The 26,229-nt window shown below is 36.3% G+C and overlaps 1 protein-coding gene across 10 annotated transcripts in view; it reads right to left on the bottom strand.

The window, feature by feature from the left end:
- The window catches only part of TENM2 (teneurin transmembrane protein 2), a 3,953,434-nt gene that overhangs the window by 1,668,344 nt on the left and 2,258,861 nt on the right, over nucleotides 1-26,229 (bottom strand). The gene's annotated exons all lie outside the window — the stretch shown is intronic.

Raw genomic sequence — 26,229 nt, 5'->3', positions numbered from 1 at the left:
GAATTGGGGTTGGACTTACACATGAGTTATCTAAAGGTTGACAAATGGGAATGGCTGTTGCTAACTAATCGTAGAAGAGCCTGCCCTCTTGGTGTATTGAAGTAAAGAATATGTGATTTGTCCTACAGATCAGAGGGGATCCATGTGTATGAGAACCAGCATGGGTGTCCGAAAGGATTGCACAAGGGGCATTTAGAATGGGAAGTGTTGCTCATCAATAAAAGCTGTAGGAATCACACACTCATTCCAGTGGTTGAGGAAGACACTATAAAAGACAGGCTGAACTTCCAGTTTCAAGGAATCTGCTGGTGAGAGAGGTCAGTGGTAGGGCAGAGGAGGGTTTCTGAAGGGTTTCTGTAAAGAGTTCGCAATAACACCTTAAAAAAGAAAAATACAGATTTAAATTTCTGGAGAACCAGGGAAAGCAAAACTACTTCTTAAATTTATCAGTAAGATAATAATTTTTTCCTCCCATAAAATACTCATTCTGGAAAAGGGAAGGGAAGTTTTAACTTTAGTCACATCTAGCATGTGTGTTACCGTAAGAGGATGTTCATTCCAATTTCTGAATGAAGTCTGTGTTTACTAACTTAAAGTGACCATAGGGTTTTTCATTAACCAAGAATAAGCAGAGAAGCTGTGGTGGCTAATTACATTTTCAGAGAAGGGCAAGAGAAGAAGTAAATCCATTGAGCAAATTTAAATCAAAAGTGAGACTTAAAGTTGCTATATGGTTATATCCTACCAATCACATTTGTTCAATGAACCAATAACATTCACAGCTATAAATCTGTTTTACTTCACCTTTCCTACTTGTTGTCATTGCTTTATGGAAGAGACTGTGGCACTAGAAGTAGGTGGAGCTCCTTTTCGTAGATACTTTTGTTAAGTAAGAGTTGGCTGCTCATAATTGAGACAGCTATAATGGGTAGGCTAGAGGGGAGAGAGGGCTCACTTCCATCTCTTCTCACTTTCCTGATACTTAATATCAATAACAATCACTTTGTGAATGAGGGTGATTACAAAGGGAATGATTAGAATCAGGGTAAACTTTGCTGAATATCCAGCTTGAGGAGTAGAAAAAAAATTTTAATCTGCCTCGATTCTTCTTCCTTTGTGTTCTAGACTTCTCTTTTGGTGGTGCAGTATATCAACATGACACAGACCATGAGAATATTATAGTTTTGAATGCTTATTTTGGAAGGTAATGCTATGGGTTGAACTTGTCTTTCCCAAGGTGATATGTGAAATCCTAACCCGCAGTAATTTCTAACACCTTGGTCTCAGACTTCTAGCCTCCAAGACTGTAAAACAACAAATGTCTGTGTTAAGCCACCCAGTATTTGGCACTTTGCTATGGTAGTCCTAACAAACTAAAACAGTGGGTTATGAAGGTGCTTTCTGGAAGAGCCTGAATTGAAGGAAGGGTTCAGAGAAAACACAATAATTTTAGAAAAATAATTTACATATAAATTTAAGAGAAAGATTATATTTTTTAGTAGGACCAGAGGAAGCACAACATGTATCCAATGAAATATCCTAAGATTTTATGTGTCACTTGGGTTTCTCTCTGTGTGATATAATCTCAGGGATTCAAGGGGTCAGAGCTACTGAAGTGGGGTTTGGTGGAGGAGTAAGTGTTGAATATTGAACGGTGGTAATACATTAAGTTCTCATGAAGTTATTATAACACCAGGCAGCAGTTTCACATGCCTAACAAAAAGAAACTATTGAAATAGTTGCAGAGGGTAGGGGCTGATAAGACCCAGAAAACCAGGACGTGGGCCAACCTGGCTAAGACCCACTGGACCCAACATGGCACTGGATTTCACCTAAGTGTCACTTAGGACCTCATTATAGGCTCATTAACATACTAAATCACACACCCACCATAACACTTCTGGAAACATCCATATTTTGTGTAAAAATGGATAGTACCACAGTTCTGAGAAATCATCACCTTTCTCCTATATTCATGAATATTCCACCCCTTGATTAAAGAAACCCATAAAGGTAGCAGCTCTGAACTCCATCATGTGATTCATTCTTTTGAGTATAACCGCATTCGCTTTTCTTGTATACTTTTCTCTTTGCAGTAAATCTCCATACTTTCACAATTTTCTGACTCATCCTTGAATTCCTTCTTGAGATGTTTTCAAGAGCCCAGACACTGGCCATTGTCAAGGTCCCACTGGTGTTTGAGGACCTCCTCTCTGGTATCAGGAAATACTAGCTATTTTTATATTTTATTATGACCACTTTTGGTACATTTTTGCCTTCCCAAATTAATTATAAGCTTCTGGGGTCAGAAAATATGCTCTGCAATTCTTAAACTCCTCTAGAAAATAGAAAATTTATTTGTATATATTAGGCAGCTAATAAATTCAGGCTAAAGTGAGAATATCTGAACAGTGTAAGATTATATTTTTGGACCACACACACTTAATTCCTGTATAGACAGCTACATTTTCTCCATTACAAAAGACCAATTTGGTGCTATGTTTTTAAAAAATCTACTGCATTTTAATTAGCTTTGATTAACAGTGCAAAGAGCTAAAGACAAACAGGATCCATTTTTTTTAAGTCAGTATGCAAGGGATTTACATTCAGTAGTCTAACTCTTTCACATACCACCAGCAGAATTGGGCCCCAAGCAATTTATTCATTTGCAGCTATAATAAATGACTCAGGGGATTGAAATGGTGAAGAAGTCTGTCATTTGAAGATTTGTAGTGATTGGTTACAACAGGAAAATGAATTCCACAAAGCCAACTAGAGTATGTATAATGAGTTCATTGCTTCAGTTACCACAAAAAAGAAATGCCAAAGGTTTAGTTTCCACATATAAAACAAAAATCACTGGTAATATCATGTGGAAAGCAAAAGTGTTGGGACAACAGAATCCAGCAATAATTATTCATATAAAACAGTACAGGCTGTTGTAGCATCTTAGGCAGCTGGCTATAGTCCTTACAACTTCTGAAGACTACTTTTAATCCTAGATATTGTCTGCTCTTGGCTTCTCACCTACCCTTTGGTAGTATCCTTTATATCTTTGGGCTAGAAGCCTGAAAACTCTTTTCCAGCTCCCTACCTACTGGTTTCCTGTTAGGGTCTGCCAATGGGAGGTATCACTTGGAGATTAAAAAACCAAAGCAAAAGAGAGGCCTTTTTACTTCTTGTTTTAGTACCTCTGGAAGCAACAGCAGGAGCAGAAAGCAGAGGATTGTGACCATAGGCAGCAACATAGGTGGCAAGTTCAGCAATGTCATGGAGTGCAGGCTCCCTTAGCAGCAAAGGTATAGCTCTAGCAGCAGCTGCTCCAGCATGTCAGCAGCAGGCTGCTAGGCTCCAGCCAGACATGGGGCAGCTCCTTGAACTTCATGTATTACCAATCTGTCCCTTTTTTCCTGCAGCCCTTTTTCTTCTCTCTGTTGCTTCTGCAATTCCTCATATACAGTTCCTTGTGTTAAACCTCTTTCTTCTTGAAATATCTTGAAAGGCTTCTGTTTTCCTTGTTGGAAACTCACTGATTCAGCATTATCAGTGAGTGTCCCCAGAAACAAATACATCTGGAATTGGTTATGTAATCTGCTTGGGCCTAAATACAGTCGTAATCCCACTGTCAACAGAAAATGGAAAACTAGTACGTGTCATGCAGTGGCAAGAGAGTAACTAAAATTATTCCCTGACATTGCCTGAGATGATGTACCTATTAATGTCTAAGCTTGAGGTTGCCAAGTGACTGTTTCATGGTGAACACGTTTACAAGGACTGAGGGGTGATAAGTAGCTTCTGACTACAACAGAGAACTTACTGACAGAAAGGGACAGTCTCTGGGCTTTACATTCTCACCATAAAATATGGATGGAGAGGTTCTGTGATGGCCCCGATAGAGTATCTCATGAGGTTATAGAACTGTGCCACTGAAAGTCAGACACCAGATTTGATCCCATGAGTTGTTGCAACATAAGTTGCCTTCATAGCTTCAGCATGTCTCTTATGTAAGCACCAGGGCATTGGTTAATATGGACTAGAAATCTGAAAATTGGAATGAAGGTTTGCGAGTGGGTACAGATTAATCTAAAAGCTTTGAAAATCCTAATCCCTCTGAGCCTTCTTTTCCAAAGGAACTAGCCCTTGTTTCTAAAGAAAGAGGAAACTAGTCTTCCTTTGCTTTGAGAAACTATAACGAGCTCAACTGAAGCAGTTACTTTGCAAGAAGATGTCAATTATTTTCAAGAGATATGCTCATTCCAACTCATTGCCTTCCTGCCCAAAGCCAGAGTTAGATCCCCGTAGGTCCAGGAACATAAAAGCAAAGTTTGACCTAGAAGAAGATAGCCTACATAGTGAAGGAATTATACTGAAGACTCACATAATTTATATTAGCAAAACCCTGGATATTATATGTAGGAAAGGATGGCAAGGTTGTTATAAACAAAGAAATCTGGAACTAATTATATAATTTGTTTGGTTTTGTTTTTAGGGATTGAGGGTTCTTATTATGTTACCCAGGCTGGTCTCGAACTCCAAAGCTCAAGCAATTCTCTGGCCTCAGCCTCCCAAGGACCTGGGATTACAGATGCGAGCCAATGTGCCTGGCTCTGTTACATAATCTTTTATGCCAAAGGGTACAAAATAATGGATCAGAAGTGGCTCTCACAGCTTCTTTGGTTGATTAAAACATTGACTCAATAGTGATAGGTATTTAATGAGTTTGTGATGACAGAACTTCCCTGGAATAATTTTTAAAAAGAAATCCAAGGATGTAGAAGATAAGAATACTGCAGTATATTTATCATGTGCTACTCACTCGCTTCCATGTTCCCTGGTAGTGTCTAGACAATTCTTCATTCCCCATGGCACTGAGAAAGCCTGAATGACAGGAAAACTAGGATCCTTGAGTAGCTTCATGGTGGCTCTCCTGTGCAGGAGACTATTATGGAAAAGGACATCATTGAAAGGGGCTGCCTGATTTCCGTGGTAAGAAGGAAGAGGCAGAGGTTCAATGACAAGGAGGATGCAGTTACAGTAATGGGCATCAGGCCTGGAGTGTTTGTTAGAATGTTTTGTCAGGAGGGCATTCTTGGTATTGGCTAATTTATCAAAGGTCCTTCAGATAAAATTAGGCAAGAGGTTGGAAATCTATGGCCCAAGGACCAAATCCAACATGCTATTTTATAAATCAAGTTTTATTGGAATACTGTCTTGCCCTTTCATGTGTGTGTTTTCTATGACTGTTTTAACACTACACTTGCAACTGAGATCATATAGTCTGAAATGTCTAAGATAATTACTGTCTAGCCTACTACAGAAAAGCATTTGCTAACCCTGAATTAGTCAGTTAACCAACGATTGTATTGATATCTGTACAGGTGGCTCTCTATAATTGTAAGTTCTATATCCATAGATTCAACCAGCTGCAGATCAAAAATACTTGAAAAAAACAATAAAATATAATACAAATTTTAAGAATACAGTATAACAACTATTTATATATCATTTACATAATATTAAGTCTCATAAGTAATCTAGAGATGGTTTAACATATGTGGGAGGATGTGCAAAGGCTATATGCAAATACTACACCATTTTGGATAACGGGCTTGAGTATCTGAGGATTTTGGTATCTGTGAGGAATCCTGGAACCAACGCCCCACAGACACTGAGGGATGTATGCCAAAAATCTAGGTCTGGAAGACAGAGACCTTAATGGAATGATTATAATGGAGAATAATGGCCTCTTCCCTAATTCCTAGATCTGAACCAATTAGCCGAACTGGGAATCTCTAAGGATAAAGAGAGCCTAGGTTTTTGTATAAAGTGACTCAGCCACAGTATACCCTGAAAATATTCACATAGACCTTCTGTAAAGAAGCCTATGTCTACTTGACCAGATAACTGTGTACTGGGGAAGGGGGAACTCAGATCTAGATGTGGGTGCTGAGTTGATGTTAATCTGTGAGGACCCTAAATGCTGTGGTCACCAGTCAGAGGGGAGGCTAGAAGATTAATGGAGTCTTGGCCTGTTTCCATCTTGCAGTGAACCTAGTGGGGACACAGACCGCCCTGGCATTGTTTCCCCAGTTCTTGGGTTCATGTTGGAATAGACATACTAGATGACTACGGAGTCCTCCTCTGGTCCTCTTGAGTCCTGGAGGGAGGTGTCATCTTTGGCCCTGGAGTCACATCAACTTCCTCACAACCTCCCTCTGCTGTTCCCTCTCATTAAACTTCTTTTACTCTTCCTAAACTTTCCACACCTTTTCAATTCAATCCTCTGCTTTTATTTCCTCTCTGAGATAGATGTCTTCCTAATTCACTTGCTTACAATCAGCTTGGAGTTTAGACACTGGGAGAAGATACTGAGCTCAGATCATAACGACACCTTCTTCTCAGTTTCCTCAAGTCTGCTATGACTATGTAATGCCCAGAGAGGCCAAGCAAATTGCACAGTATCATATAGTTAGTTGCAAAACACCAGTATAAGAATTTCTGGCTCCTGGCTAGTGACTCTAAACTTCTATTTGAATTGCTCTTACATCATTAAAAAACAAACAAACAAACAAACATAGTAGTCCCAGCTACTCGGGAGGCTGAGGCAGGAGAATGGCGTGAACCTGGGAGGCAGAGCTTGCAGTGAGCCGAGATTGCACCACTGCACTCCAGCCTGGGCGACAGAGCGAGACTCCGTGTCAAAAAAAAAAAAAAAATTCCAAGATTCCATCATTCCAGAGGTATTTTTGGAACTATAGAGAAAAATATTTAAACATCTTAAGAGTCATAAGGGTGCAAATTTAATCAAATAATGTAGTAGCCTGGGTAGAATAGCTGATTTTTGAGGTGATTAGATTAATTAGGTAGTATTGTCTCAAACTGAAGGAAGTGGAGTCAGTGAGTATCTTTTCTTCTAAGTTGTAGAGTTGAAGACAGATAACTGTGGGAAGGGGCTCAGCTCAGCAACTGGGATCAAGGATGGAATGCACATCTAGATATCTGCACAAATACACAGATATTTGCTCATCTGGATGTATGTCTGCACATCAACATATCTCTATTGCCTAGTATATTTTTACTCATTTGATTTCAACTGGCTGAGGAGACATACCCCTAAATTGCATGAGGTAACATAATTAACTTCTTAATGAGTATGATTTTTAACCTCAGGCATATTCATTTACAATAAAATACAGAAAATAGTTAAAAGAAAAAACTATAATAGGAATAGTTCTGTATTAAAATAACAGTGTTTTTTCTTATATTTATAACACATGCAAGATTTTGACCTAATAACTAGAGAGTCTTTCAGTTGCACTTTAAAATGTAAAATTGAGGAATAAATTTGGATGTGTGTTTAAAATTGATATCTTACCATGAAGTATTGGAACGTAGAGCAGAACTTAAAAACAATCAAATTTTTATTTGATTTATACGAAGTTGTATTTATAAAACATATAAGCGTTACTTAATTTCTTGTTAAGTTTCATCCAACAATTGAAGTAATTAAAAGGAAATCAAATACAGTATATTAAATTTATACATGCAATTTAAAAGTTTGAAGTTGTTTAATTAACTAAATTTGTAAGTGGGATCAAACAGTAATCAAACGCTTCCTTAAAGATAATTACTAAAATTTGTTGTACTTATAAATAGAATAATAACTTTTATATGCTGAATTGAAAAGCTTAAGGTAGAACTAGGCTTACAAATTTGTTATTAGTGCATTGCATATTAATTTAAATGAAGTAAACCCCTGAATAATTACTGTTATATTCCAAAGTCACAAATTAGACACAAAAAAATGATATCTCGGGACTAAATACATAAAGATTAGCATTTTCCACACAATAAGGTCCTTAAACACAAGTCAACTGTCCTAACTTGTATTCCCATAGACACTGAAGAAAAACCTGGCTGTGTTGAAATTAAATAAAAATAATAGATGGTAAATTAGTGTACAGCCTGGAATTTCCAAGGTTAATTTTGACAGTAAGTCATTTTTTTTTTTTTGCTTTGTTTAAAACTTCCTATGGAAAACTGACTCTACTGGTAGAGACTTCAGAACATTCACTCATAAAATTTCAGCCTTGAAAAGAATCTCAGACCTCATCAATTCCAACCCCTCATTTTGCAATAAGGGAATGGCACCTCAGAGATGTAGAATACCTACTGGCATAGAGACAGATTATGAAAGAACTGAGACAGGAAGCCAAATCTCCTGGGTACCAGCGCCAGTTATCATCTCTAATACATAGCGCTTAACTGATCAAGTCTTTCAACATTTGACCCCTGAGCCAGGTCATCATTTTACCCTCCAATTTAGAAATGGGAATCAGGAAATTAATGCCACATTATGCAGTGATGTCATCATTATTAGCACCATCCCGGCTGAGATCCTAGAGCTCAGTTTTTTCACAAGGCCCTGTTGCTTTCATTTTTCAACCTGGCACCTTCTGTTGCCACTAAGTATTCACTTGGAGTTCTTTTAAAAGGAAAGTTTCACACACTTCCTATGGCCTCTATGCTCTCATAGAAGGAGTGACATTTGAGAATTCTGACAGTAAGACATCTCTGACTTCAATCACAGAGTGCGAAAATGAATATTTTCCACATGCAACTTTGAAGGTTGGTGCTCTTTTAACATAGCCTTTCAGTTTTACTTGAGATTGACTGCAGGGGAATTGGATGGTAGTTCAAGCAGCACAACAGAGGATGTTTGATAATCAGTGCCCAGTGTAAGAGGAAGGATGATGAGGCCTCTGTTGCACCAAGGCAAGGCAAAGCCCATGGCTCAGGGAGAGATAATTGATTCAAAGAAATTTAGTGCTTCCACAGAAGACTTCTATAGCAAATTGTGTGTGCACAAATTCTGCTCTCAAGCTGGTGTTAATATTGCTTTCATACTTTTTTCCCCCTAAATTCTTATTGAACAGGGAGTTTTCTAAAGTATTGGTTGATATCTGCTCATAGACTATATGTGTCTATTTACATATGCAATCTAATATTCTATATGGTTATATATTATATACAATATGTGCAGCTTAAGAAAAATAAGACAGTAGAAAATGGGAGAGACATTTTAAAAGAAGGAAATAAAGACATGGTCGATGAATGCCTTTTTTCTGTTCGACTAATTTTGAAGGCTAAATCTTCTCTAGATATATGCTCAGTAGTTTACAATAAAATCTTCCTTATAGAAACTAGGATGCTTAGTATTGAAAGCATTAACCTTGATGTTAGATGACTTTGCTTTTTGTTTACTTATTTCTACATGTAGTATAAACCCACAACACATTATCATTGTTACATTAAATAATTAGAAATCTTTTAAGCCTACCCCATATTTACTATTCCTGGTGTTCTTCATTGACTTCTGCAGACCTGGGTCCCATTTGCCATTAATTCATTTCGGCCTGAAGAATTTATTTTAACAATTCTTGTGGTGCAGCTTTCTTGAGACAAATTCTCCCATCTTTTGTCTGAAACGTTTTATTCCTGCTTCATTTCTGAAGGATAATTTTGCCGAATTGGGGATTCTAAATTGACAGTTCCCCCCTCCCCATTCAGCTTTTTAATGATACTGATTCACTGTCTTCATTGTTTCTGATAAGAAGGTAGGCATCATGTGTCACTTTTCCAAGTGTTCTCCCGGATGAAACGCATCACCCACCCCCACCTCCGCTCTATAGATGCTTCTTTGGAAATCGCTTCTTTGTCTTTAGTTTTTAGCCGTTTGACAGTGACATGTCTGGGTGGACTTATCCAGCTTGGGGATTCTCTGAACTCGGATGTTGATGTTGATGTAATTTAGATACCCCTCCATATCTCATGTTGAGATGTAATCTACAGTGTTGGAAGTGAGACCTGGTGGGAGGTGTTTGGATCGTGAGGGAAGATTTCTCATAAACAGTTTAGTGCAATCTGTGTGGTGCTGTCCTCCCAAGAGTGAGTGAGTTCTCATTGAGATCTGTTTGTTCAGCAGTATGTGACACCCCCACCCGACCTCCACTCCTGTCCTCACCCCATGTGATGCACCTGCTCCCCCTTTGCCTCCTACCATGACTGTAAGGTTCCTGAGGCCCTCACCAGAAGCCAAGCAGATGCTGGTGTCATGCTTGTACAGTCTGCAGAACCGTGAGCCAATTAAACCTCTTTTCTTTATAAATTACCCAGTCTCATGTATTCCTTTACAGCAATACAAGAATGGCCTAACACAGATGTCTTTCATGAATCTTGGAAAATCTTCTCCCATAATTTCCTTAAATATTTCTTATATACCACTGTCTGTCTCTACTTCTAAGATTCCAATTACATGCATATTAGACTATTGATATTTTTCCCATGTGTCTAAGCTGAATTGTGTTCAACAAAAATTTATATGTTGAACTCCTAACTTCCAGTACCTTCTGAGGTGACCGTATTTGGAGATGGTGTCTTTAAAGAGGTAATTAAGTTTAAACTAGGTCACTGGGGAGGGCCCTTATCTGATATGATTGGTGTCCTTATAAGAGGAAATTTGGATGTAGACAAGTACAGGAGGAAGACCATGTGAAGAGTCAGAGAGAAGACAGCCGTCTACAAGCCAAGGAGAGAGTCCTCAAAGTAGGCCAACCCTGCTAACCACCTTGTTCTCAGGCTTCTAGTTTCCAGAATTGGAATAAATTAATTTCTGATTTTCAAATCACCACATCTGTGGTATTTTGTTACAGTAGACCTAGCAAACTAATGCGGTGTTTATATGTACTTTCAGTTTGGAAGTTTACATTAATCTGTCTACTAGTTCACTAAATCTGTTTTTATTCTCAGTCCAGTCTGCTGTGTAAGTCTATCAAAAATTTTTTCATTTTCCACATTTCATTTCACATTTCTAACATTTCCATTTTATTCTTTAATACATTTTTGGTCTCTCTGCTGAAATTTCCATTTGCTGGTACACACTGTTCATCTTTTCCACTAAATCCTTTAACATATTTATCATCACTAGATCCTTCAATATATTTATCATAGTTACTGTAAAATTGTTGTGTGATAAGCCCAATAGCTGGGCCACTTCTGGGTCTGCTTCTATCGACGGTTTCCTCTTTTCACCATCAGTCACATTTTCTTGTTTCTTCACTCGCCTCATAATTTTTGATTTATATGCTATGTGCTCTCTCTCTCTCTCTCTCTCTATATATATATATATATGATATATGCAGTAGAGATTGAAGTAAAGCTTCATTAATATTTACCCTTAGAAGACGGCAAGATGGCATGTCTCCTCTGTCAGGCCATAGTGTTGGGGGTGGGGGGCTGAATCAATCTAAACTTTAATGGAAATGGGTGTAGGCTTTGCTGCAGCTATAAATACATTTCAGTCCACTATTAGTTTGAAATGTTTTAAGTTAATACCCTTTTCTTCCAGGCCCACACTCAGCATTCTGTGCCTGGAAAGACACTGTTTACCCTGGTTCCTGCTGCCAAGGAAGACCTTGGGATTACCTTTGATGAAGACCTAGAGTACCTCGGTGGGAAGTCTCTCAGTTCGCTTGCCCATGCCCAGTCTTTGGAAGCCACTGCCTCACATTCAGTGAGAACCTGGTGGTCTTAAGAGGCTTCCTCTTAGCTCTGATGCCTTGCCTGAGCTTTCATTAGTCACCGTCTCATACTTCAAGAAGGCCAGCTCTCTTCATGGGGCATCTCTTTCAGTTGTGAATCTTTGCCTTTTAAGAATAATTTGTTATTGTTTGCATTTTAGTTCATTTACACTTCTTTGTATTCTCTGCTCTGAGATGGGCTTCTAAAATGCTATGACTTATTAGCACATCTGGATAATTATCATTGTTAGTGCAAGTTTGATCATATCTTGAAACTTTCTACATTCTAACTAAAAGTGGCACTCACTCCTTATTAATTGTTAGGTAAGAAATTCAACCATGCTTGAGGGCAGAACTTAACTATGTTTGAAGGGTAATAACACAAATAAAAGCTCACAGATGCTGAAACATGCAGTGTGTATGAAGAATGTCAAATAGTCTACTTAGGTTGAAGTATTTGATGTATGAAGATGAAATGGAAAATGAGTCAATGTTATAGATGTCTATTGGCTTTGACAGTACAGTTTTCCACCCCTCATTCTAGAATAGGTCCTCTGCTTCTATTTGGAGAGCTGTTCCTCACCAATCCAATTATTTTATTTCGACAGAGTTGTTAGCACAGAGATAGGCATGGGAACTCAGCCTAGATAATCACAGTGCCCCATCTCTCAGTTAAAGGTGCAATTATGAGACCCATGCCAGTATTGTTAATGCATTTCCCTGGAAATTACATACCCCTGAGAGAAAAAAGAGAAGAAAAGCCAAATCTCCCTATGTGTCCAGTAGAAAACAGAGAAGAGGGGATAAACTGAATGCTGGCGCCACCCCACCCCTTGTTTTGAAAGACTTAAACTACTTTGAGCTGGGTGCTGCCACTTGTAATCTCGAGATCTGACTATTCCTACACCTTCTTTCTTTATCTGTAATAAAATATTTAGATTGATCACTCCATTATACTATAGAGTTAGCTCATGACATACATTCCAGAGGCTTCTTCTCAACTTATTATTTCTAAAACCAATGTAAAAAATTCAAAAATAACATTTAAAGATTTAGAGATTTCATAGTACTGTTAGATGGACCACTTCATTTAGGCATACTTTTGAAAGACCACTTAACCATGTGATGACCCTCATTCTACAAATGAGCAAATTATGACACAAACAATTTAAATAATATGAGCCAAGTTACATAAATGTTGCCAGAACTTTTTCAATATGCTGATTTGGCAATTTTCTTCTCTTTTATTCTAGAAGATATTTTTTATAGAATAAAAATGACTCATAGGAGAATTGTCTACATTATTCTCTTATTGACTAGAGGATTCCAACTTGACTCCCTTTTGTACCTTTATTTACAGTCATTAAAATGCACCAAAAAATTAGCATACCAATAATAACAGCTATTTAAATTCTGACAAACAAAATATTTTGTTAAGTAGAAAGGATCAAAAGATAGTTCTAATATTCAGCTGTCATGTATAGAGAAATAAGATACATAAGTGAATTACTATAATAAAATTGGTACTTCATGGTAGATATCACAGATTAAAATTATACTCTCACTTCTAAATTAACTCATTTAATATATGTCTCTCTGATCACAAGCTCCATGAAGACAAGAGCCATGTCCATTGTCTTTACTACTGTTTCCCAGTCCCTACTTTAGTGCTTGATATATAATTTTGATACATAATTTGCATTCAGTAAGTATTTGGAAGGTGAATGTGTAAATGAGAGACACTACTCAGTTTTAAAATAGAGCAAGATTACTTCTAGCTGAGATGATTGAGGAAAGCTTTTTCTAGCAGACAGCATTTCAACCGGGCCGGCAAGGCTGGTTGGGATTTGAGCAAGATTGGGTTTGAGGCAGGGGAGCTACATAAATAGGAGCACACAGGTGTCAAAATATGCAGCATGTATGGAGAATGTCAAACAGCTCCGTTTGGTTGAAGTATTTGATATATGAAGGGAGTGGTAGAAAATGAGGTTGGAAAGCAGTTTTGGGACCAGAGGGCCTTTTATTTCGTAGACAATGGGGAGTCAGTGAAGGATTGTGCCCTGGGGAACGAACAGAGCCATGGTACAGGGTGATTAATCTGGAAGATGTCTGCAGACTGGATTAGAATGTGGAGAGATTGGAGGTAAGGAGACAAGTTAGCTATAAATTGCGGGTGAATAACAATGAAGTCTGAAAACAGAATAAAAGAAGTGGGAACAGAGATAAAGTGACATATAGTACTTTTTCTTACTATTAACAATTATTACAGCCGCAATAATTATTTACTATTGCAGTCACTTCTGTAGGGGCACTAATGTATTATTTTATTGTTTCCACAAAACAACCCTATTAGGTATATAATATTTTCCCTATTTTGCACTTAAGAATCACAGGGCACCAGATCACACTTAGCAATTGTCTGAGCCAGGATTTTAACCCAGATAATGTTACTCCTGAACCCAAGCTCATAGCAATTCTTAGTTATACAAAAGTTAAATCTGAAGTCCTGAGTAACTCTCCAGATGTGGAGTATAAAGGAAGAGAGTTTCTTCCTATTTTACCTATATGATTTCAAATTTATAATAGTAACATAAGGAACAGTTTGTGTTTAGACTGAGGATATACTGGGTTTGTGATTCCTGGGGTATCCAGGTGGAAAGTTCTAGCAAGCAACTTGAAATGTAAGACTGAAGCTCAAAAGAAGTGGAGATTTAGGAAGTGTTAGCACAGAGGAAATATTTGAAATCATGCTATTGTCACGACAAAGAGTATAGAAAATCAGCACAGAGGGCCAAGGACCAACCCTTTGAGAATTCCTATGTGGATTCGAAGAAGAAAAAAGGAACAGAACAAAGCAGTAGCAAAAAGACAGATGATATTATGGATTGAATTGTGTCCCATAAAAAGATAGGTTAAAGTCCTAACCCCTAGTAGCTAAGAGTGTGACCTTTTTTGGAAATATGGTTTTTGCAGATCAAACTAGGTTTAGATGAGGTTATTAGGGTAGGTTTTGATCCAATATGACTGATGTCCTCATCAAAGGGGAAATTTAAACACAGACACACAGAGAGGGAGACAATTTAAAGATGACCATTTGACTGGACATGAGACATCTACAAACTAAAGAATTCTAAGGATTGCCAGCAAATACCAGAAGCTACAGGGTCAAGGAAGAATTCGCCCCTGGAGCCATCAGAGAGAGCATGGCTCTGCCAACACCTTGCCTTTGTACCTCTAGCCTTCAGAACCATAGACAAATTTCTATTGTTTCAAGCCACCCAGTTTTTGTATTTTGCTACAGCATCCCTAGAAAACTAATACAAAAGGCTGGCTGGGCACGGTGTGGTTCATGCCTGTAATTCCAGCATTTTGGGAGGCCCAGGCGGCTAGACCACTTGAGGCCAGGAGTTCAAGACCATCCTGGATAACATGGTGAAACCCCGCCTCTACTAAAAACACAACAATTAGCTTATCATGGTGGTGTGTGCCTGTAGTACCACCTACTTGGGAGGCTGAGACATGAAGATCGCCTGAACCCAGGAGGTGGAGGTTGCAGTGAGCCAAGATCACGCCACTGCCCTCCAGCCTGGGCAACAGAGCGAGAGTAAAGGCAAACCAAGAGATTTTTATTGGATAACACACATGTACACAGACACACACACCAGACTATTTCAAAAGGATGGGAATGGTCAAAGAGTGCTCAGTGTTGTAGAGACATGCTTGAGTATAAAGACTAAGTAAATTCTATTTTTTTTTTTGATAGGTGCTGATTAGTGATACTTGAGTGATCAGTTTCAGTGCAGTGGTATGGAAAGAAACTTATTTCAAACTCAAATACCTACACATACCAGGCAGTTAACTAAAGGATGTGGAATATCGGATTGTATTTACCATTGACAAATGATAAAAACTGTGACAAGCTGAAGACTACACACTCCGTAAGTGCATTCTATTTGTTTAAATTATTGGGATGGATGGCAAAGAAAAACACATCTGCCATCCATGAATGTGCATCTTTTGTATCAGTGAATGAGTGTGTTATCACTAATTCCCCAAGCCTGATGATACAAGGGAAGAGCAGAAGTTTAAGGAGGTTTCAGGACAAAAGGAAAGAATTTATTTTAAGAATTCTGCAGAGAATGTTTGTACGTTAAAGCTGAACTTTCAGTGCAAAAATAGAAATAAATGGTGCATATTTCATGACTACAAAATTATGAGTAATTATGATTAAAACATAACATATTAAAAAAGTCATGGTCCTTAAACTAATCACATTGAAATTCTGTGCTTTTTTCATTGATAATACTATTGTTTAAATATTACCAAAACAATTTGTTTCAATTAGAAATTACATAATGAGTTTCATAAGAAATTCAGTATTTTCATTTAATAAGCATCATACTATTTTAAGATAAAATATTAGTATTAATAATAATTATCCTGATTCCTCTGACGTGCTTTGGGTAACAATCAAATCTTACGTTAAAGATGAATATTACCCTGAGGTAATATTGAGGGAAATCTTGAATGTTTTAGTAAACTATGTTTTTCAAGAAATATATTTATTTCATCTGCTTTGTCGCACTTACTGGCATAGAGTTGTTTATAAAACTCCCTTATTAACCTTTCATGTCTGTAGTGAGGTCCTTCCTTTCATGCCTCATATTGGTCATTCATGATTTTTGTAAAATAACTTTTCTAGGGGCTTACCTGTATTATAAATATTTTCCAAGAGTCAACATTTGGCTTTGTTAATTTTATCTACTGTTTGTTCTTTATTTCATTGATACATGCTCTTATCTTTTATTATTTCCTGAATTCTACTTATTTTGGATGTAGCTTGTTCTTTTTCTAACTTCATATGACAAAAACTTAGGTCACTGATTTTATACCTTTCTTTTCTTCGAATACAGACCTTTCCAGTTATATATTTTCCTCTAAGTATTGCTTTACTTTACCCACCATATTTTGATTTGTTTGCTTTTTGTTGTCATTCACTTAACATGTTTTCTAATTTGATATTGTTTTCTAGATCCACAGGTTATTTTAAAATAAATGAGTTAATTTTTAAATATTTGGGGATTTTTGGATTAGTATCTTATTGGTATTGATTTAATTGTGTTGTGGTCAGAAAATGTACTTTGTAAAATGTTATTTACTTTTGAAATTTATTGAGACTTTTTTATGACCTGGCATGTGGTCCATCTTGGTGAAGTAGCTATATAAAGTCTTTCTTTTGAAAATCAAGTGTATTCAATAGTTGAAGGTTTAATGCTCTATAAATGCCAATTAGGTACAGTTGATCGATAGTGATGTTACATCTGCAACATCCTCACCACTTTTTTTCTGCTTGTTTTATCAATACCAAGAAATGGATGTTTAATCTCTGATTCTACAAATGTGTCTATTTTCCCTGTTGGCTATATCAGTTTTGCTTCTTGAGCTTTAACACCTATTTATTAGGTGCTTATATATTGAGAATTGCCATGTCTTTCTTGTGAAATGTTACTTTTATCATTATGTGAAGTTCCCATTTGTCTTCTGTAATATTCTTTGTCTGGAAATTTATTTTGCTGTGTACTAATTTAACTGTACCAGCTTTATTATGCTATGGCTGCATAGTATAATTTTTCCAACATTTTACTTTCACTCTATGTCTTCATATTTATATTGTATGTGTTATAGATAGTATATATTTGACTTCTGCCTTTTGACTATTCTGATCATCCTTCCCTTTGAATGAGATATTTAGATCATTGTCCTTTTCTGAAGACATTCAAAAGGATGTGGTGAAGGCACTGGAAATAGTTTTAAAAAGAATTTTTATTTGTGTGAGCAGTAAAAACTTCATTAGAATAAGCATGACTATTATGAAGACAATAGTAATATTTTAATAAATTAATTTAAATGGAACAGATTACACAAGTATCCTCCATTTAATGCACAAGATATTGATGGAGTGCTTTGACCCTTGGCTTATATTTTTGCTTCTGCTTTCTTCATAACTTTTCATTAAGCTCTATTTCTTTACTGTCATTAAGGCTTTCCAGTTTATGCTGGCAAACTCTTTCTACTTCCTATCACATATTTGATTATATCTAAGTTTCTAAAGATCAGATGGCAGCTTTTAGTTTATGAGAAGCCAGGAAAAGGCACATTCCTCATGTTTTTATTCGATTAATTTTGGCAGAGTTGCTTTTGCTAGCTTATTCATTTCACATGTGAACAAAAAGAAAAACAATAAATATTTTTAAAAATAACAGTCTCCATGGAGTCACATTACATTTGGCTTCTGTGGAATACATCTGATTGTAGATTTGACAGATGTAAATTAATACGGTAGTAGCAATGAACTCATTTAATGACATACTTTTCTTTCAAGTATTTTTATTTTAGCAGCATTTATTCTTAGTACACTGAAAGTTTTTGAATAGTTGTAGTTGCCACTGTAACATTAAGTGGCTCTAATTGCTCTGCTGTTCCACCCTAGATGGAAATCGGTTGGGCCATAATATTTGAGTTCCTTGTTATATTTTCTGTGCAGGAAGTATAACAATTACTCTCCATTTGGAAGCCCATAATAAGCAGGGAAAAATAAAATTTAAGAATTTTAAAATTTGGTAGCTTGATGGATATTTACAAACTATTTCTTGTCCATATGCATTTGATCACAATAGTTATCACTAGAAACAGAAGTAAAATCCAGATCATCTGGCAATAATTTGAATGTTTTTCTCATTACAATAAATTGTATAAATTTTACCCTTATGATATTTTCTCCTTTTAAAAGAAAATATTGGAGTCAACTTTAAGTTGCTAACTTGAGAATCTCAACTGCTTCCAGCTAAATTTTCTGAGCTATACACCTTCAAACACACGCACACATACCCCTAAAGGATCACAGGTATATCAATTAAATATGTGTGTCAGCCTTTATCATGCCTCGCTGGCATAATGCAAATCTCCTAACTGGCTTTCTTACCTGTAGTCTCTTCCTACTGTAATTAATCTTAAACAATTTTATGGAATGATTTTTCTTAAACCAAATCTGGATTATATTGGTAATTCTCCATTGCTCCATTAGTCTAGAATGCTTTAAATGGTTTTATTAATAGCATGTCCACATTCGAAACTGTCACCATCCAAATTCATAACAAGTTCAGCATCAGAATTCCAGCTTAGAATCCTTCCAGGTATGTCTTCTTTTGGTTCATTCTCAATTGTGTCCTTTGCTCATGTAGCAATAAAATATAAGCGTTAGTCTTGCTAAGCCTCACCTTTAGTTCGTTATTTGTCTTGGATCAGTTTTCCCCATTTGAGTCTGAAAATTCAACTCCTGTTTCTAAACTTGTGGTAAATTTTCCCTTTTACCTCTCCCACAAAAAAATACAAAAATAATACAGAGGCCTTATTTCTATTTTAGTTCTAGAAAATTATGACAAGGCTCTCAATATTAGAGCAAAAACTGGAACTTTGCCATAATACGATTCCCATTAAGACTGGCTCTAAAGTCAAGGTACTGGGACCCATTCTAAAGGACAATATAATTTGTTTTTAAACCTTCTGTCCGTTAGAAATAATTGGGTCGGAGCGGGTTACAAATGGCAGAAATCTGATTCAAACAGAGTCAAATAAAAAAGATTATTTGTTGTTTAACTTATCTGAAAATCTAGATTTAAAGCTAACTTTTGGCCTGGTTGCATTCAGAACTCAAATGATATCAACATGACTCTCCTCTTTCTCTCATCTCTCTGCATTTTCTGTTTTGCTTAATTCATAATGGGGTTAGGCAAAGAACTTCTATAACCCAATATTTCCCTCCAAAAAATACCCCTAAGATTGCCGCTCATTTGGATCACCATTACTGATGTGTGGAATGGAATGGAGTAACATTCACAGATTGATTTTTCGTGTCTTATTTGTAGAACATTGTTATCTACCCAAAATTTACTCTCTTCCTCTGCCCAACTCTAGGTGAACCCTGAATTTCTTTAAATATTCATCCTTTCTCTATATGATTCAGGAGACATTGATCTTATTATCGGTCCTGACCAATAATAAATCCTGACATGTTAGGCCAAATTTTATAATTCCATCCCTTCTGGTATTGAAGGTAGTGGGAATGGCATGTGAAGCATCTCTCACCAATGAGACAAGAAGCTTAATCAAGTACAAGTGAAAATAGGCTTACTGCTACTAAGAAAGTGAAGCAATAAGAAATGCTCACTTTTTCCCCCTTCTGGACATTGTCAGGCCTGAATATGATAATAGTACTGAGGCAGTCATCTAACTGATGACTTCAGCATGATGTCATTACCAGGAGGGGAACAAAGTCAAGAAAATCACAATGAAGCAGAGATTAAAGCCTGAGGAATTATGCCTAGAGTCAGCACTTACTCGCTCCTTCCATATATTCTGCTATAAACACCTCTATTGTTTAACTCAGTTTGTGTTGGGATTTTCTTTCCCAGGCAAAAGCAACTTTTTTTAAAAAAAACAACAACATTATTTTAATTTTTTTGTGGGTATATATTTATGGGATGTATGGAATCTTTTGATACAGGAATATAATATGTAATAACTTCACTAGGGTAAATAAGGTATCCATCACCTCAAGCATTTATCCTTTATGCTACAAACAATCCAAGTATGCTCTTTTAGTTATTGTAATGTACAATTAAATTATGACTGACTATAGTCACCCTTTTGTGCTACCAAATACTAGATCTTATTCATTTTTTCTGACTATTTTTTGTACTCATTAACTATTTCCCCTCCCACTCTACCCCTACCCCATTAACCTTCCCAGCCTCTGGTAACCGTAATTCTACTCTCTATCCGTGAGTTCAATTATTTTAATTTTTGGTTCCCATCAATGAGAACATGCGAAATCTGTCTTTCTGTGCCTGAATTATGTCACTTAACATAACTCCAGATCCATCCATGTTGTTGCCAATGACAAGATCTCACACTTTCTATGGCTGAATAGTATTCCATTGTGTATATGTAGCATGTTTTCTTTATCCATTTGTTTACTGATGGACACTGGGTTGCTTCCAAGCCTTGGCTATTGTGAATAGTGCTGTAGTAAACATGGGAATGAAGATATCTCTTTGATATATTCATTTATTTTCTTTTGGGTATATGCCTAGCCATGGGATTGCCAAATCATGTGGTAGTTGTATTTTTATTTTTGAGACACCTCCAAACTGTTCTCCACAGTGGTTGTACTAATTTACATTCCTGACAAGAGTGTATGAGGGTCCCCTTTACTCCACATCCTTGCTAGCATTTGTGATTGCCTGTCTTTTGGATAAAAGCCATTTTAACTGGAGTGAGATGATATCTCATTCTAGTTTTGGTTTGCATTCCTCTGATGATCAATAATGTTGAGCACCTTTTCATATGCTTGTTAGGCAAAAGCATCTTAACTGATATTCCAATGATGCTTTAGGTGTATCTGTACGTGTGTTTGAGGGTGTCTGGCTCCGAAAATTTAGCTGAAAGCAGTTGAGATTCTCAAATTAGCAACTTAAAGTTGACTCCAATAATTCCTACTTTAAAGACCAATAATTATGAGCTCCTGTTAAGAAAAAATATAGTCTTTGCTCAACTAATTATTTATTGGGTATAAAACATGGTTATGAAAAAATCTAAAAACCTAAATCTCATTAAAAAAGAAGCAATGAGAAAAATATGGTTTACAGGTATTATTCAACAATAACAGATGCTCATTTTTGTTCAAGGTTCTTCTACTGGGAGTGAGAGTAAATTGAGAGAAGTTGTATTTCAGTATTAATTAAAAATGAAAAGTGGAGGTTTTTTAATTGAATTCTCTTTTGGGAACTAATAATTTACCTATACCCTTAAGATACACAGTAATTTGTTGGAAGAAAGTCAAATAATTTAAACACATTTCATATAATGTGTGTGTGTTTTTTTTTAAAAGTTCCCGTGGAATAAACAGGTGAAAATAAAACATTAAAAAAAATCAAAGACCCTGAAAAGAAGAAATTTGACCCTAAAATCTCAAACATTCGCATACTGTGGCTTATTTCAACTTACTGGCAGTGTGATATGGTCGGAAGAGAGGGCCATTTGCAAGACAGAGAAAAGGTAAAGAGAGAGAAATTATGTGGAAAGGAAGGAGAGAACACAAACAAGTTTATTTTCTAAAGTGTACAAAATGTTAAGTACCTCATCAATTATATTCAACACAATTGGGAGGCTTAACAGTGGCAAGGAGACCTATATAGATTATATCTATGTAATCTATATATTTCTTTCTGTAACTGCCAGAACTCCCTAGAAACCCAAAGTTCAGTTAACTTTCTGAAGTTCACTAAGTAGAGAAACATCCTGCTGTGGTGATCTGTTCACTTGGCAAAAAGGAAGTCAGGAGCTGTGATTAAAGCTCTGCTAGTATTCAGCAGCAAGAGCTTAATTTCCTGCTTTCCCTGGTATATATACAGTGTTTGGCCAGGCAGTGATGTTTCCCTGTGAACTCTATCTCCAACCCCCTCTCTTCTTCCCTTTTTGAATGGCATGCTCTGTCTTGAAATGTCAAGTCTCACTGTGCAATTATGTAATTCAACCTCTACAGGACTCGGGTGATTATGCAATTAGGAAAACCCTAAGGTTTTAGCTGCTTGTTCCTTAATCTTTCTTGGATGGCCCTGGCTGTATAACTCTGCAAAAAGCTCTCTTTTCAGAACTGGACAGCATCTCATGGACATCCTTTTCTCCAGTCCATCACCTCTGAAATCTTTTTTGGATGCTGTTTCTTTGGACTGAGAATATTAACAAACCATTATTACAATAGGAGGTAGGCTTAATCATGTTCAATACAAGTTTTCCCTGGAGGTAAGTTTCTTGGTCACTTTCTTCTCCCCGGAATGGTCTTCACATTGTTCCTGCTCTTATTATTTCAGGACTATTACCTGACACTGTACATGGTGCTAGTAAGGTAAATAAACTTTATTTACAAAGAAGAAAATGGTAGAGAAAAAGAGAAAGCATGTGATGAAAATGTGATTCAGTAGACAAATCAGTAAAGGTAGCCAATTTCCACTTCTGGGGAATTACAGCCAAGTAAATATTACCCAGGGGTGGATTATGCAATTTTTGTGTGTGTGATGCAACAGTAAAAATGCCAAAACAAAACAACAATGGTTCCAGTCCTTCGACTGGACAAAAAAATGTTTGAGATATCTGATCACATTAATCATCCAAAGGAATGAAATATGGAAATATGGTAGTTATTTGATTGAACAAACATTTAAAATAAAATTCAAGTCATATTTAGCATAATGGGCCATTGAATATTGGAATGTATGATCAAGATTTGAAGTAGAGATTTATATGGTAAATTCTGCCAATCTGTCCTAAAGCTTTCCCTTTATACCCAACCTGATTGGTTCATTCATCACTAAGTATAGTTTCCAGGATTATGGTTACATTAGTTCTATAAAAATGCATTTGAAAAGCAACAGAGAATAATTTTAGATGAAAAAAACAAACATAATGCCCATAAACTCCAAACACTTCCTGCCTCAAAAATGAAAAAGACACAATAGCAAATTTATACAAAAACCAGGACTAGCACTTTAAGATGTCTACATTGCTGTTCTTGTTTGTTATTTATTATTCCCCTAGAGAAGAAATGGGAAGCCTCATTGAGGAAATTTAGCAATCCATTTTTATCTCCTCTATTGTTTTCTTAGCTATCCTCTTGTGTTTTACTTTTAGTGTTTGCTCTAGGGATTATAATATGCACTCCTAACTTATCACAGTTTATCATATATTAATATTATACCACTTCATGTATGATTAAGAACGTTATAATTGTATAATTCCACTGATACCCTCCCATCTTTTAAATATTGTATTACATTTAATATGTACATATATCTTAAACCACAAAATACATTGCTATTATTTTTGCTCTAAAAACAATGTTATCTTTTAGATACATTTAAAAATGAGAAATAAAAATCTTATATTTACCCACATATTTACTATTATTTCAGCTCTTTATTCTCAATTCTCAGATGTAAATCCTTTCCATGAACCTAAATGACATTTTTCAAAAATGTTTATTATAGAATAAATCCAGTGGTAATAAATAATCTTAGTTTTTATTTATTTGAAAGTTTATTTATTTTGCCTCCATTTTTGAAAGATATTTTTATTAGACATAAAAATCATGGTTAACAGCACTTTTAAAATGTCATTTATTGTCTTCTGGCTAGTACTTCTTCCTGTGCTTATTTCCCCCATCTGGATAAACTTTTAATATTTTCTTTATCACCGGTTTTCAGCAATTTGGCTATGGTTTACATAGGAGGTTTTCCTTCCATTTATCCTGCCTGAGATGTGTTGTATTTCTGGAATCTTGAGTTGCTATTTTTCATCACATTTGGGACAACATTTATTTGTTCTTTTTTCCTTTTTCTCTTTCATTCTTTATGGGGGCTGCATCAGTTTCACACTCCTTTCGGGTCTCCAATTATATAGGTGTTATATCACTTTATGTTTTCTCATAGATGCATTGAAGTTTCGTTCATTTTGTTTTCCCCCCAGCCTTTTCCCTTTTTGTCCTTCAGATTGTGTAGAATTCTGTTGCCCTGTCTTTAAGTTATTAATGTTTTCCTCTGCCATATTTAAACTCCTGAAAAGCCCACCCAGTGCATTTTTAATTTCAGATATTTTATTTTTATTCCTCTTTTTCATTCTTTTATTTTTTTGTTACTACTGAGTTTCCTTATCCATCCATTTGGTATACCACATTATACTTATTTTTTGTTCTTTAGATTCTTGAACCTATTTGTAAGATCATTTTAAAATTCTTGTCTAGTATTTCCAACATCTGTTATCACCAGGTCTATTTCTGTTCATCATTCTGATAGAGGCAGGAGGCAGACAAATGCCTAGGCAGATAGGGGTGGGTCCCTGGTGAAATACAACCTTCAAGCCAGAAACAGTCCTGGGTAAATCCTTGGACCAGATTGAGAACCCACCTTCCCAGTTGGCATACTTTCCTCTTATTGATCCCCATCCTTTACCTATTTTACATATACCTAGCCTTTCCTAATTGGTTTTCTATACCATTGAGTGGTGTCTTCGCTTTAACCTTTTTCACATATTCACAAACAAATCAGCACACACTCCCAATCTGAGTCCATAAGAAGCCCTGGGCTCAGCTATATTGATAACTCTCCTGCCTTTGGGTAGGGGACCACCCCAGCATCCCCTTCCCACTAAAAACTGTTTCATCACTCAATAAAACACTTCCCACCATTCTCACTTTTCGGGTGTCTGCATGCCTACTTCTTCCTGGTTGTGAGACAAGAACACAGATCTGGATGAGATAAGGAGCAAAAAATCTTGCATCAAGTCCACGCTTCTCAGCTGTCTTCCCTGCTCCCCCTACTTTTCTCTTTTGTGGGTCATATTGTCCTGCCTATTTGCATATCTAGTATTTTTTTTTAATTAAATGCTAGACAGTTGAAGACAATATTGTTGAGAGTCTGACTTGTGTGCTATTTCTTTAAATAGTTTTGAGTTTTATTCAGTTAGTTAATTTATTGATGATTCTGCTTGATTCTATTGAGGCTTGTATATAAACCAGGACTAGCATTCTTAGATGTAAATCCTTTCTTTCAACCTAAATGACTTTTTTCGAACATGTTTCATTCAAAACATAATATTCAAAAATGTTATGTTTTGTTAGGGAGCTTTTAAAATAATCTTTATTCTAGATATAGAGTTGCACTACAACTAAGACAGGTCCATTAGAGCACATCAACCGAATGATCACAGTGGTCAGCAAAATCTCTCCATTCTGGTGGTCAGAACTCCAAGGTCTCAAACTCTACACAGTCTCTGGAATAGTTGTTCAGCTCAGAGCTTTTTCAGTTGCTCTTGCCTGACAGAACTTTTGGTATCTTTCCTCAAGCATGCACAGTTTAGTGTTAGCTAAAGATACCAAGGGATGCAAAGGCAGATATTTTGGGGCTCATTCTCTACACAGCTTTTTTCTCTCTGGTACTATGTTCTATAATTTACAGTTACCTGAACAGTCCTGAAGTCAGATCTCTACTTCCTCAGCTTAGGGAGGTCTGCCATGGACTTTGCCTGCTCATGCTGCAGTGTGGAAACGGACTCCAAGCTGAAAGCTGGGATAGCTGTGGGACTCAACCCATAGATTTCCCTGCTCTAATGATTACAGTTCTGTATTACATTTGTGTAAATTTGAAAACACTTGCTCTGTACACTTTGCCTATTTTTATAGTTGCTTATGGCATGAGAGCTATTCCAATAACTATTACTCTATGATAACTGGAGGGGAAAGTCCATTAAAATATTTAAATGAATAGCTTGCATTATAATTAAATCAAGTCAGTGTAGAAACAGGAATTATACCTAAGGATGGAGTGCCAATGTCTCTAAAGTCTGCTTTAAAGCTGGCATAATAAATTATAAGGTAGCCATACATTTATAATTTCTGACTAGTACAAACCTTTTTGGGGACCTCCCACCACCATTAGATTTTTTCAAAAGAACATTGGAAAAAAAATCTTGAGTGGTGTACATAAAAGTCTACTTTATGTAGCACAGCATATATATAGTATAGCTTATGAATACTGGA

The sequence above is a fragment of the Pan troglodytes genome, chromosome 4, assembly GCF_028858775.2.
Source record: "Pan troglodytes isolate AG18354 chromosome 4, NHGRI_mPanTro3-v2.0_pri, whole genome shotgun sequence".
Taxonomy (NCBI): domain Eukaryota; kingdom Metazoa; phylum Chordata; class Mammalia; order Primates; family Hominidae; genus Pan; species Pan troglodytes.
Note: the sequence above shows the minus strand (reverse complement) of the source record. Positions and strands in the feature narration are given on the sequence as shown.